The 15286-nt window shown below is 35.7% G+C and overlaps 2 non-coding genes across 2 annotated transcripts; both read left to right on the top strand.

The window, feature by feature from the left end:
• Positions 1–6556: 6556 nt before the first annotated feature.
• TRNAL-CAA (transfer RNA leucine (anticodon CAA)) lies at positions 6557–6639 on the top strand. The gene has a single exon. It is a non-coding gene; the product is annotated as a tRNA-Leu (tRNA).
• Positions 6640–7327: 688 nt separating this feature from the next.
• TRNAL-UAA (transfer RNA leucine (anticodon UAA)) lies at positions 7328–7410 on the top strand. Its single transcript has one exon. It is a non-coding gene; the product is annotated as a tRNA-Leu (tRNA).
• The last annotated feature ends 7876 nt before the right edge of the window (positions 7411–15286 follow it).

The following is a 15286-nucleotide window of genomic DNA, read 5'->3' as shown; positions in this document are numbered from 1 at the left end:
GTCCGATCACAATTTTCTCTTCCAGTGACAACGAGCCTCTCTTATTCCGGTGAAAAATCCAAACCAAGAAAAGAGGAAGAAAATGTTTTCAAGGAGAGGAGCAAACATATAAGAGAGAAGCTCACCCAAGAGCGAGCTGCAGACATTGTTCTGCTACCAGACAGCGAATCTGAGATGGAAATCATGTCTGATGATGACGACGAGTCTGATCCATTATGAAATCCAACCCCTGGTGCCAGTTTCACATATGCCACCCTACAGCCTGCTTAGCGGGTTGACCATCCTACAGAAGACTTACCTCTCAGCATGTTGAACTGTTTCAAAATTTTTACGGGTGTAGATGACCAATTTGAAGCTGGAGAAGCCACTACATTCCCCACTACTGAAGCTCAACAGTATCCCATCTAAGTGACAAGCTCGTCACCTATTTCTTCTTCAACCGTCCCCACCGCATCAATGAAAAACCAAGATGCCACAAAAGAATACAAGTAGCTAAGAAAAGAGATTGAGCCCCGTGATATCACATGAAAAGGTTCCCTCCCAAAAGCAACAGAAGTTCACTTACCCATTGATTTACTCAGAACTTTCATCACAGGTAGCATCGTTGCTGGATTAGTTGACCAAGCCAATCTGCATGCAACGAGGAAAACAAACGCTAGGATTGCCCTAAAGCTGACCCAGCATGAGATAAACTGGTTCCTTGGAGTACTTGGAGTGCACTTTCCGATGCACTCCAATCGCAGAGGCTATGAGCCGTGAGAGATTTTTCATGATTCGGCAGTTTTTTCATATCAATGACGATAGCTTAGCAGTGCTATCTGATCAAACTGGTCATGATAAGCTGCACAAAATCAGACCAATGCATGACGAGCTCAGAGAAAATCTAAAAAGAATACCGCCAGAGGAGAGACAAAATGTAGACGAACAGATGATTCCCTTCTAGGGTCGGCTAAGTTTCAAACAGTACTTGAAAGATAAGCCTCATCCATGGGGTGTCAAAGTGTTTACGAGAGCGGGCGTGAGTGGGATTGTCTATAACCTAGAAATCTACAAAGGAAAAGGCTCAGTTCCGGCAAGTCCTTTGGGGCTGGGTGCTGACGTTGTCCTTAGACTGATAGACAATGTGCCATGGGGAATGGATTTCAAGCTTTACTTCGACAATTTTTACACATCTATTGACCTTATTCATGCCTTACGCACCAATCAAGGGATTGAATCATGTGGGACGATAAGGAGGAATCGTATGAAAGGTGTAATTTCGGAAAGTGATGCATCATTGAAATCCAATCGTGGAAGCTATGATTATAGATTTGAGAGGCACACGGAAGTCTCCATTGTGAAGTGGTTTGACAATAAAGCAGTGCATATGGCCTCATCGTTCTGTGCCGTAGCTCCAGTCGACCAGTGTCAAAGGTGGGATGGACGTAGTCGGAGCCATGTCAAGGTAGATCACCCATGTGTTGCCCGTGAGTACAACAAGTCAATGGGTGGCGTAGACTTGTCTGATTTGCATCTGGAGCTTTACCGCACTGACATAAGGTCCAAGAAATGGTACATGCAGATAGTGTATTATTTCCTTGACTTAGCTGTGAACAGTAGAAAAGGGGGTGCCAGTCGTGACAGGACATAATTTATGCATGTTTTTATGGTTTTGTCAGTGAGAATGAAAAAACAGGAATTTTCTCACTTGAAAAAACATGAATTTTCTCACTTTGATGGATGTTTTCTTGGATGGTTATGGGTGTTGTTCAATTTATTGGATGTTTTTCATGGATGTCAACATCAATTCATGTCTGTTTTATGGTTTTTGTCAGTGAGAATGAAAAAACAGGAACTTTCTCACATTTGTGGATGTTAACAGCAATTTATGTCTGTTTTATGGTTCGTTGTCAGTGAGAATGAAAAAACAGGAACTTTATCACATTTATGGATGTCAACAGCAATTCATGTCTGTTTTATGGTTCGTTGTCAGTGAGAATGAAAGAACAGGAATTTTATCACTTGAAAAAACATGAATTTTCTCACTTTTATGGATGTTTTCTTGGATGGTTATGTGTGTTGGTCAATTTATTTGATGTTTTTCATTCATTTCAACAGCAATTCATGTATGTTTTATGGTTTTTGTCAGTGAGAATGAAAAAACAGGAACTTTCTCACATTTATGGATGTCAACAGCAATTTATGTCTGTTTTATGGTTTTTGTCAGTGAGAATGAAAAAATATGAACTTTCTCACATTTATGGATGTCAACAGCAGTTTATGTCTGTTTTATGTCTTTAGGCGAACCTAACCTGAGAAATTGATTTACATAATCGGTGGGGGAATTATTGATTCACGAAGGAGAATTAAGAAACAAACATGGCTTCTTTGATCTTCAGGCTAACCTAACCTGAGAAATTGATTTACATAATCGCTAGGGGAATATATTGATTCACGAAGGGAGAATTAAGAAACATTATGGCTTTCTTTAATCTTAGGTCTGAGGGATAAACGTTCTTTAGGTCAGAGAGAAAAATTAATATTCTATTTTTAAATAGGGCTTCATTGATCTTTACTGTCAGGAATTAGAAATGACATCACTTGTTATCTTGGAATTATGCGGGAGGCTAAAGAGATAGAAATTCTATTTTTAAATACGGCTTCACTGAGCTTTAAGTCGGAGAGATAAATTGATATTCTAAAGAAATCTTAATAGTGTAGCTAGGAACATTTATGAGATAAAGAGATTAACGTAGGAAAGGGTTTCCTAGAAATTTGAAATGTGAAAGCACAGAGATGCCAAAAACAAAAGGAACACGCTGAGATTACGATTAGGGATTATTTGGGCGAAACCGTTTTAGGGAATTATTTCGGCGAAACAGTTAGAGACATTTTAAAAGATGATTTAAAAGATGATTTTAGAAGAGGATTTGAGGGTGAAACTCTTTGGTCGTCATAATACACAAGTTCCATTTGCACAGTGTTGTGAGGTCCCCTACCACAACCCCAAAGAGTCCTCATACCCCACCCCAACCCCGAAGGGTCCTCATACCCCACCCCAACCCCGAAGGAAGCCCCCGGTCCTCAAAGGTCCACCGGGCTCCCAAAGACCCGGCCCTCAAGGGTCCCCCAGACCCCCAAAGGCCCTCCCCGGGCCCCAAAGGCCCCCTCCCCACCCCACCCCCTTGACCCCCAAAGGAGCCTCCTCCCTCCCCCTCCCTCTCCTCCCCCTCCTCACCTTCCACCCTCCTCCCTCCCCTCCTCCCCCTCCCCTCCCCTTCCCTCTCCCATTTTTTAATATTTTTTTGTGCATTGAGACACAGAAGGACCCCCTCTGACTTTTCTGAACTAGGTTTCTTAGCCTTTCATAGGTATGTGTTGTCAGAAACTTATGATTTGGGATATGTAAATTACTATTTTTGACTTTTCTGAGCTAGATTTCTTAGCCTTTCATAGGTGTTTGTTGTCTGAAACCTATAGTTTGGGATGAGTAGTTTGCTTTTGGACTTTTCAGAGCTGGATTTCTTAGCCTTTTGTGGGTGTTTCTTGACTGAAACTTATGATTTGGGATATGTAAATTACTATTTCGGGCTTTTCTAAGCTAGATTTCATAGTCTTTCGTTGGTGTGTGTTGTCTGAAACCTATGATTTGAGATTTGTAGTTTGCTTTTTGGACTTTTCAGAGCTAGGATTCTTAGTCCCTCATAGGTGTTTGTTGTCTGAAACATATAGTTTGGGATAAATAGTTGGCTATTTCAGGTTTTTCTGAGCTAAGTTTTCTTAGTATTTCATAGGTGTGTGTTGTCTGAAACTTATGATTTGAAGTATGTAATTTGCTATTTCCGACTTTTCATAACCAGATTTTTTAGTCTCTCGTAGGTGTGTGGTGTCTGAAACCTATGATTTGGTATGCGTGGGTTGCTATTTTTTGACTTTTCTGAGCTGGATTTCTTAGCCTTTCGTAGGTGTGTGTTGACTGAAACCTATGATTTGGGAATGAGAGGTTTGCTATTTTTGACTTTTCTGAGCTAGATTTCTTAGCATTTCATAGGTGTGTGGATTCTTAGTCCTTAATCCAGAGCTAGGATTCTTAGTCCCTCATAGGTGTTTTTTGTCTGAAACCTATAGTTTGGGATGAATAGTTTGCTATTTCAGGCTTTTCTGAGCTAAGTTTTCTTAGTATTTCATAGGTGTGTGTTGTCTGAAACTTATGATTTGAGGTATGTAATTTGCTATTTCCGACTTTTCATAACCAGATTTCTTAGTCTTTTTTAGGTGTGTGGTGTATGAAACCAATGATTTGGGATGTGTGGGGTGCTATTTTTTGACTTTTCTGAGCTGGATTTCTTAGCCTTTGTTAGGTGTGTGTTGACTGAAACCGATGATTTGGGAATGAGTGGTTTGCTATTTTTGACTTTTCTGAGCTAGATTTATTAGCATTTCATAGGTGTGTGCCTTCAGAAAATTTTTTCTGAAGCTATTGCTATTTTGCTATTTTAGTTTGCTGTTTCTTAGTATTTCGTAGGTGTGTGTTGTCTGAAACTTATGATTTGAGGTGTGTAATTTGCTATTTCAGGCTTTTCTGAGCTAAGGTTTCATAGTATTTCGTAGGTGAATGTTGTCTGAAACTTATGATTTGGGATATGTAAATTACTATTTCGGGCTTTTCTAAGCTAGATTTCTTAGCCTTTCATAGGTCTGTGTTGTCTGAAACCTATGATTTGGGATGAGTGGTTTGCTATTTTTGACTTTTCTGAGCTAGATTTCTTAGCCTTTCATAGGTGTGTGTTGTCTGAAACCTATGATTTGGGATTTGTAGTTTGCTTTTTGGACTTTTATTAGCTAGAATTCTTAGTCCCTCATAGGTGTTTGTTGTCTGAAACCTATAGTTTGGGATGAGTAGTTTGCTATTTCAGGCTTTTCTGAGCTAAGGTTTCTTAGTATTTCGTAGGTGTGTGTTGTCTGAAACTTATGATTTGAGGTGTGTAATTTGCTATTTCAGGTTTTTCTGAGCTAAGGTTTCATAGTATTTCCTAGGTGAATGTTGTCTGAAACTTATGATTTGGGATATGTAAATTACTATTTCGGGCTTTTCTAAGCTAGATTTCTTAGTCTTTCGTTGGTGTGTGTTGTCTGAAACCAATGATTTGGGATGGGTGGGTTGCTTTTTTTGACTTTTCTGAGCTGGATTTCTTAGCCATCCATAGGTTTGTGTTGTCTGAAACCTATGATTTGGGATGGTTAATTTACTATTTTTGACTTTTCTGAGCTAGGTTTCTTAGCCTTGCATAGGTGTGTGCTGTCAGAAAATTATGATTTGGGATTTGTAGTTTGCTTTTTAGACTTTTCAGAGCTAGGATTCTTAGTCCCTCATAGGTGTTTGTTGTCTGAAACCTATAGTTTGGGATGAATAGTTGGCTATTTCAGGCTTTTCTGAGCTAAGTTTTCTTAGTATTTCATAGGTGTGTGTTGTCTGAAACTTATGATTTGAAGTATGTAATTTGCTATTTCCGACTTTTCATAACCAGATTTCTTAGTCTTTCTGAGGTGTGTGGTGTCTGAAACCTATGATTTGGGATGTGTGGGTTGCTATTTTTTGACTTTTCTGAGCTGGATTTCTTAGCCTTTCGTAGGTGTGTGTTGACTGAAACCTATGATTTGGGAATGAGTGGTTTGCTATTTTTGACTTTTCTGAGCTAGATTTCTTAGCATTTCATAGGTGTGTGCCTTCAGAAAATTATGATTTGGGAGGTATAGTTTGCTTTTTGGACTTTTCAGAACTAGGATTCTTAGTCCCTCATAGGTGTTTGTTGTCTGAAACTTCAAGTTTGGGATGAGTAGTTGGTTATTTCAAGCTTTTCAGAGCTATGATTCTTAGTGTCTCATAGGCGTTTGTTGTCTGAAACTTATGATTTGGGATATGTAAATTACTATTTCAGGCTTTTCTGAGTTGGATTTTAATTTTTCAAATTTCATTTTGAATTTCTGTCGTGAAATGCAAGAGTTGGAATATTTCAGTAGTGACTTGTTGTGCTTTACCTTCTCACAGTTACATTCTATTAATTTTTCGAAGTTAATTTTGAATTTCTGTCATGAAATGCAAGAGTTGGAAAATTGGGGTCTTAGTCCACCAGCCTGAATGGTGGAAATCCACTAGCTCAGTATTGGGGTCCCAGTCCACCAGCCTGAATGGTGGAAATCCACTAGCTCAGAATAGGGGTCTTAGTCCACCAGCCTGAATGGTGGAAATCCAATAGCTCAATATTGGGGTCTTAGTCCACCAGCCTGAATGGTGGAATTCCACTAGCTCAGTATTGGGGTTTTAGTCCACCAGCCTGAATGGTGGAAATTCACTAGCTCAGTATTGGGGTCTTAGTCCACCAGCCTGAATGGTGGAAACTCACTAGCTCAGAATAAGGTTCTTAGTCCACCAGCCTGAATGATGGAAATTCACTAGCTCAGAATTGGGGCCTTAGTCCACCAGCCTGAATTGAAAGACAACACACACACAAAGAGACGACACACACACAGGATGAAACTGAATTACAATATGAATATGATCAGGAATTGTTTACAGGTCAGGTTGGCCGAGTGGTTAAGGCGCTAGACTCAAGATCTGGTCCCCATACGGGGTCGTGGGTTCGAACCCCACACCTGACAATTTTTTTTCTTATGTACTTTTTTTCTTTCATCATGCCTTGTGATTTCACTCAAAAACTTACGTAAAAGAATCTAAGCAGAAAATAAATTTTTATGGCCTTTAATAGATTAAATAAAAAACAAACTCGAAAAGTGAGAATTTTCAAATTCTCTTCTGAATTCTCTTAAGTAAGAGAAAAAAGATAGCTGAATTCTAAACTTTACTAATGAAACTTAATTACAATATGAATATGATCAAGAAGTGTTTACAAGTCAGGTTGGCCGACTGGTTAAGGCGCTAGACTTAGGATCTGGTCCCCATATGGGGTCGTGGGTTCGAGTCCCACACCTGACAATTTTTTTCTTATTCTAAATCTTTGGAAACAGCCTCCATTTCTGACCGTTTAAGTTTTGATGTTAGTGTTGTCAGTCAAAAGCTATGACTTTAAGAAAAGAGCTTGAGAAAATTGCCTAATTATTGAAAAATGAGGAAACATCCTCCAAAAGTCGACAGGAATGCCCCCCTCCAGCACTGTGTGGGATATTTTGAATAAAATATGCCAAGTCGACATAGCTTTATTTCATTTTTTTAAGGTTAATTTAGACGAGGTTCTGAATTTTCTTAAAGAAGAGAAAAAAGTTAGCTCAATTCTGAACTTTACCAATGAAACTGAATTACAATATGAATATGATCAAGAATTGTTTACAAGTCAGGTTGGCCGAGTGGTTAAGGCGCTAGACTTAAGATCTGGTCCCCATATGGGGTCGTGGGTTCGAGTCCCACACCTGACAATTTTTTCTTATTCTAAATCTTTGGAAACAGCCTCTAATTCTGACCGTTTAAGTTTTGATGTTAGTGTTGTCAGTCAAAAGCTATGACCTTGAGAAAAGAGCTTGAGAAAATTGCCTGATTATCGAAAAACACTAAGAAATACTTTTCAAAGACCATTTCAGAGCAAGTTACTTTCTGAATGTCCCTCCTACACCCATTTTCCAACTCGAAGTACTTATCTTTTTCGCCCACTTTCTCAATGAAAAAGAATTTATTTTTTAATCAATTCTAATTTTACAAATAATATAAAAATTTTCCACTACGGTTCACATTTTTCTCAAAGGGATGAAAAAATTTAAAATAATGTTCCAAACTTATTATAGAAGATAGAAAAGTTCAAGTTCTCTTCTGAATTTTACCAAAGAACACGCTTCAATTCTAATTTTTCTAGAGAAAACAAAAATCTTCCATTTCAGTTCTTTATTTCACAAAGACATAAAGAAATTTAAAGTTCAATTCTAATTTTTCGGTGGAAGATAGAAAAAGTAATACCATACTTGTGAATATTTTCATGGAAGATAAAAAGTTCTAGTCCAATTTAAAATTTTCTCAACGAAGTGAAGAAAAGTTCAAGTTCTCTTCTGAACTTTACCAAAGAACACACTTCAATTCTAATTCCTCCAGAGAAAACAAAAATCGTCCACTTCAGTTCTTTATTTCACAAAGACATAAAGAAATTTAAATTTCAATTCTAATTTTTCGATGGAAGATAGAAAAAGTAATACCATACTTGTGAATATTTTCACGGAAAACAAAAAGTTCTAGTTCAATTTAAAATTTTCTCAATGAAGTGAAGAAAAGTTCAAATTCTCTACTGAATTTTACCAAAGAAAACAATTCAATTCTAATTTCTCCAGAGAAAATAAAAATCCTCCACTTAAGTTCTATATTTCACAAAGACATAAAGAAATTTAAAGTTCAATTCTAAATTTTTCGGTGGAAGATAGAAAAAGTAATACCATACTTGTGAATATTTTCACGGAAGATAAAAAGTTCTAGCTCAATTTAAAATTTTCTCAACGAAGTCAAGGAAAGTTCAAGTTCTCTTCTGAATTTTCTCAATGAAAAAGAAATTAGTCTTTGATCACTTCTATTTTTCCAAATAATATAAAAATTTTCCACTTTAGTTCAGATCTGTCTCGAAGAGATGAAAAATTTAAAATACTGTTCCAAATTTTTCACAGAAGATAAAAAAGTTCAAGTTCTCTTCGGAATTTTACAAAAGAACACAATTCAATTCTATTTTCTACAGAGAAAAAAAAAACCTCCCACTTCAGTTCTTTATTTCACAAAGCCATAAAGAAGTTTAAAGTTCAATTCTAAATTTTTCCGTGAAAGATAGAAAAAGTAATACCATACTTGTGAATATTTTCCCGGAAGATAAAAAGTTCTAGTTCAATTTAAAATTTTCTCAACGAAATGTAAAATAGTTCAAGTTCTCTACTGAATTTTACCAAAGAACACAATTCAATTATAATTTACCCATATTAAAATAAAAATCTTCCACTTAAGTTCTTTATTTCAAAACCACATTAATAAATTTAAAGTTTAATTCTAAATTTGTTGGTGGAATATAGAAAAAGTAATACCACACTTGTGAATATTTTCCCAGAAGATAACAAGTTCTAGTTCAATTTAAAATTTTCTCAACGAAGTGAAGAAAAATTCGAGTTCTCTTCTGAATTTTACCAACGAACACAATTCAATTCTAATTTCACCAGAGAAAATAGAAATCTTACACTTAAGTTCTTTATTTCACAAAGACATAAATAAATTTCAAGTTCAATTCTAAATATTTCGGTGGAAGATAGACAAAGCAATACCATACTTGTGAATATTTTAACGGAAGATAGAAAGTTCTAGTTCAATTTAAAAATTTCTCAACGAAGTGAAGAAAAGTTCAAGTTCTCTTCTGAACTTTACCAAAGAACTCACTTCAATTCTAATTTCTCCAGAGAAAACAAAATCTTCCACTTCAGTTCTTTATTTCACAAAGACATAAAGAAATTTAAAGTTCAATTCTAAATTTTTCCGGTGGGAGATTGAAAAATTAATACCATACCTGTGAATATTTTCACAGAAGATAAATACCATACATGTGAATATTTTCCCGGAAGATAAAAAGTTATAGTTCAATTTAAAATTTTCTCAACGAAGTGAAGAAAAGTTCAAGTTCTCTTCTGAATTTTCTTAAAGAAGTGAAAAAAGTTAGCTCAATTCTGAATTTTACCAATGAAAATGAAAAAAGCTCCCACTTCAGTTCTTAATTTCTCAAAGACAAAGAACATTCACAGTTCTCTTCTAATTTCTCCAAGAAAATAAAAAGGTCCTACTTCAGTTCTGGTTTTTTCTGGAAGAGATAAAAAATTTAAAGTTCTATTCTAATTTTAAATTAAATTTTAGCTCCTTTTTATTATGGATTTACCCCTCAAATTTTTAAATTAGAAAATGAGGGACTCGTTCTATTATTAAAGACAATCGTTCAAACTCGTACATCTAAACTCAAAAACAATAGTTTTGTTTAGTTATAAATAAATATTAATAAATAAATAGAAAAATTTCTAATTGTTTAAGTTAGGTTATTTTAACTTATCATGAGCGCTCATGATAAGTTAACCTAACCTTTCCTGGCGAGTATGGTTAGGTTAGGTTAGGCTAGATTAAGTTAGGTTAGATTAGGTTAGATTAAGTTAGGTTAGGTTAGCCCACGTACGCTTCACTTAGGTTAGCTTAGGTTAGGTGAGAGACAGGCAAAAAGTTAGGTGTATGATTAGGTTAGGTTAGATTAAGTTAGGTTAGGTTAATTTAGGTTAGGCTAGGTTAGCCTAACCTAACTTAACCTAACCTAACTAACAAATCATCAGTTTCAGACAACAAACGCCTATGAGACACTAAGATTCATAGCTCTGAAAAGCCTGAGATAGCCAACTACTCATCCCAAACTTGAAGTTTCAGACAACAATCACCTATGAGGGACTAAGAATCCTAGTTCTGAAAAGTCAAAACAGCCAATTATACCTCCCAAATCATAATTTTATGAAAGCACACGCCCATGAAATGCTAAGAAATCTAGCTCAGAAAAGTCAAAAATAGCAACCCACTCATTCCCAAATCATTGGTTTCAGTCAACACACACCTACGAAAGGCTAAGAAATCCAGCTCAGAAAAGTCAAAAAATAGCAACCCACACATCCCAAATCATAGGTTTCAGACACCACACACCTACGAAAGACTAAGAAATCTGGTTATGAAAAGTCGGAAATAGCAAATTACATACCTCAAATCATAAGTTTCAGACAACACACACCTATGAAATACTAAGAAACCTTAGCTCAGAAAAACCTGAAATAGCAAACTATTTATCCCAAACTATAGGTTTCAGACAACAAACACCTATGAGGGACTAAGAATCCTAGCTCTGAAAAGTCTAAAAAGCAAACTACAAATCCCAACTCATAATTTTCTGACAGCACGCACCTATGAAAGGCTAAGAAACCTAGCTCAGAAAAGTCAAAAATAGTAAATTAACCATCCCAAATCATAGGTTTCAGACAACACACACCTATGGATGGATAAGAAATCCAGCTCAGAAAAGTCAAAAAAAGCAACCCACCCATCCCAAATCATTGGTTTCAGACAACACACACCAACGAAAGACTAAGAAATCTAGCTTAGAAAAGCCCGAAATAGTAATTTACATATCCCAAATCATAAGTTTCAGACAACATTCACCTAGGAAATACTATGAAACCCTAGCTCAGAAAAGCCTGAAATAGCAAATTACACACCTCAAATCATAAGTTTCAGACAACACACACCTACGAAATACTAAGAAACCTTAGCTCAGAAAAGCCTGAAATAGCAAACTACTCATCCCAAACTATAGGTTTCAGACAACAAACACCTATGACAGACTATGAATTCTAGCTAATAAAAGTCCAAAAAGCAAACTACAAATCCCAAATCATAGGTTTCAGACAACACACGGCACTAATTCAGTGATCTTAGTCTATAAAAATATAATTTATTTTCCATGTGCAATATCCATTATTTTTTAAAGTTAAAAGACTATACCAATTTTTCACCCCACTCAAAACTTAATTTCCCTCCTAGTTTTATATTGGCTAAATACTTCCCCCCCCCTTCACCCATATAAAGTAGAAAAATAGAGCTTAATCAGTTTTATATTACACCATTTTTATGGTATTAATTTCACTGAAAATAACTAAGCGGAAAAAAGCCCACTACATATTCACTAGTTCGTATGGCACACACAACGTGACGTTTGGGTAATAGGAATAAGGTACAATAAAAAAATATCTCATAGAGCTGGCAATACCTCACTAGGATGCGATAACCTATTTCTCATGAAGCATTTCAATATAGTTCCACTCTCGTGTTTACCAGGTACTAAATAAGTACCGAAAGTCACGTAACATAGTTAAGGCACTAGCTGATTAAGGTTTTTTTCCTCTCTTTTTCCCCATACCCCACCATTTTCTTCAAAACTCCTGCTGCTTTTTTCCTATTCCCCCTCTTCTTCTCTAATAATACCCCATGAGTTGCAACATACGCACCTTCATATCTCGTAGTTTTTTTTTTAACAATTGCTGAAAATTTTTAAATCGGTTTAATCCTTTAGTTTATTTAGAATGTAATGCTGACTAATAGGTGCGAAGATAATTGGTATCTGTTAGTTAAATAAGAATATGCTTTTGCGAAATTATGAGCGCATTATAAACTTGAAAACTACCAGATAAATTGAACTTACCCGAGAATTCGCAGGTATGTCCTTAGAAACTGCTTGTCCATCTGAACGGCGTGCGTAGTGGATTACAGTGGGCCTAATTGAGTTCAATGATTTGATTAGGTCTGTGTCAGTGTTATCGGGGGTGAGATCCAACTTTGCTCGCTTTTGTTCGATGGTTTGAACATTAAGGTTCTGGAATAAAAACTTAACTTCAGTTTTCTCACTCTGTTACCTTAAAGACTTAAATCACAATCATCTTAAAACAAATATATAGACTTAAATCACAATCTTCTTAAAACTCATAGCAAAAAAAAGAACGCCACTTCAACATCTGATAAAAGAAAAAAAAAGGAAATTTTGACTATTAGCTAAGTTTGATATTTATTCAGAATATTAATGGGGGGTTGCACCCCTCCCACCTCCCCAAAGCCCACTCCAAATATATTAACGATATTGTTTATTTTTAAAGTACACGTATTGTTCAGTTTTAGTCTTAAAAAAGAGATATTTCTGTATGCTATTTAAGATGCATTTGAGCCGAATAGCCTATATCTATATGACTAGCATGAAACAAATTTTTAAATACGATACATAAAGGAATAAAAAAACACTTTTTTTCCTACCCCTCCCCCCTCTTCACCCCTAATAATACCCCATGAGTTGCAACACACACAGATTCAGGTCTCATAGTTTTTTTTAACAATCGCTGACAATTTTTAACTCAGTTTAATCCTATATGACTGTCATAAAACATATTTTTAAATACGATACATAAAGGAATAAAAAAACACTTTTTTTCCTACCCCTCCCCCCGCTTCACCCCTCATAATACCCCATGAGTTGCAACACACGCATATTCAGGTCTCATAGTTTTTTTTTACAATCGCTGACAATTTTTAACTCAGTTTAATCCTTTAGTGTATTTAGAATATAATGCTGACTAATAGGTGCTAAGATAATTCCTATCTGTTAGTTAAATGAAAATATGCTTTTGTGAAATTATGAGCGCATTATAAACTTAAAAACTACCAGATAAATTGAACTTATCCTAGAAATCACAGTTATGTCCTTAGAAACTGCTTGTCCATCTGAATGGCGTGTGTAGTGGATCACAGCGGGCCTAATTGAGCTCGGGGATCTGATTAGGTCCGTGTCAGTGTTTTCGGGGGCGAGATCCAACTTTGCCCGCTTTGCACAATGGTTTGAACATTAAGGTCCTGGAATAAAAAATTAATTTCAGTTTTCTCACTATGTAACCTTAAAGGCTTAATTCACAATCATCTTAAAATACATATATAGACTTAAATCACAATCTTCTTAAAACACATAGAAAAAAAAATTTGACTATTAGCTACGTTTGATATTTATTCAGAATATTAATGGGGGGTTGCGCCCCTCCCCCCTCCCCCCACCCCACTCCAAATACATTAACTATATTGTTTATATTTAAAGGAGACATATTGTTCAATTTTAGTCTTAAAACTGAGATATTTCTGTATGGTACCTAAGAAGCATTTGAGCTAAATAGCCTATATCTATATGACTATCATAAAACATATTTTTGAAAACGATACATAAAGAAATAAAAAAAGCCATTTTTTCCTCCCCCTCCCCCCTCTTCACCTCTAATAATACCCCATGAGTTGCGACACACGCACATTCAGGTCTCATAGTTTTTTAGCAATCGCTGACAATAACGGCAATTTTTAAGTTGGATTAATCCATAATTACTATCTGTTAGTTAAAATAGAATATCTATTTGCGAACTAGCTATTTCAGGCAAATACCTGTATACCTGGACAGCTGATATGAAACTTGCGAAAAAATATACGGTCCCCTGTTAATCAGAAAACCATTATGACAGATAGTTATAAGCCAGCTATAACGAAAAACCTTTGGCCGCTGCTTAAAGCAACCCAGATTTGGATATCGTCAGATGTTAATTATATTCACCAAATCAAACCAAATCCGCCTATATAATTCTTTTAATGACTTTATTATTATTATTTAACGTTTCTCGCATGCCTAGTTTTTATTTTATAATCGCCATTATAACAAAGCGGAATGAATAAGCAATTCTGTAATTGAGTAAGATCATTCAAGTAAGCTAAACTAATTTATAGGTTTTTTGGGCTTCTTAGTTAAGTACCCTTTTTTAATCAAAATATCTAAACAGCCGTTATAAAAGCACGCGAATTTTATCATAGATATGTAACCCATTGTCAATCAGAAAGACATATGGCAGATAGATATAGGAAAAAGGTCGCACTTTTTATGATATAATGTATATTTACTTACCATCAAGATTCTTTTGGTGTTCTCCATTAGAAAAAACGAATAAATTTAACTGTAAAATGCTTGTTGCAAGTTCTATTATTCAACTAATACAGAAATACCCACTTGCTCTATATTTATAGAAAAAAACATGATTATAAGCCCCCAAGCTGAAAACCAGTACTTCTAGAAAAAAACATTGTTGAATATACAGTATGACAGAGTCAAGTTTTGGGTATTGAACCTAGAAAAAACGTGCCTGACAATGCCTAAAGTTGTGAAATTTATAGATTCATGGTAGGTGCATGAACCGACGATACTGGAAATTTACTCTTGTATAGTTCATTATACATCCATGTTTGAGCCACCAAAATGCGTGCTAGCTGAGAAACCAGTCTGCTTGCACTACACAATCTCGTCCCTAGTTCCAAATATATCATGCTTGGTCACTTTATAGGTCCATAATATGGGAGGTTTTGGTCGCTTTATACCATCTAGTTTTGTATCTATTACATCGATACTACTATAGTATTCGTTATTGGGAAGTAAACAGACGTTTTCAGGGGGATTTTTTCTGGTAGGTGGGGGGAGGGGGGTCGGGGGTTATATGGGAGGATCTTTCCATGAAGGAAGTTTTCATGGGGGAAGGGATATTGCTATGAAGGGGGTGAAGGATTTCCAAGTATTATTAAAGAAAGAGATCAGAAATTAAATAAAAACACAAGTTTTTAACTGAAAATAAGGAGCAACATCAAAAATTAAAACGAACAAACAATATTACGTATGTGATTGGGTTCACCCCCTAGTCAATA

This window comes from Artemia sp. Qi Xiang Cuo, chromosome 3, assembly GCF_049724085.1.
Source record: "Artemia sp. Qi Xiang Cuo chromosome 3, ASM4972408v1, whole genome shotgun sequence".
NCBI classification, from domain to species: Eukaryota; Metazoa; Arthropoda; class Branchiopoda; order Anostraca; family Artemiidae; genus Artemia; species Artemia sp. Qi Xiang Cuo.
This window is presented reverse-complemented; position numbering and strand designations above follow the sequence as displayed.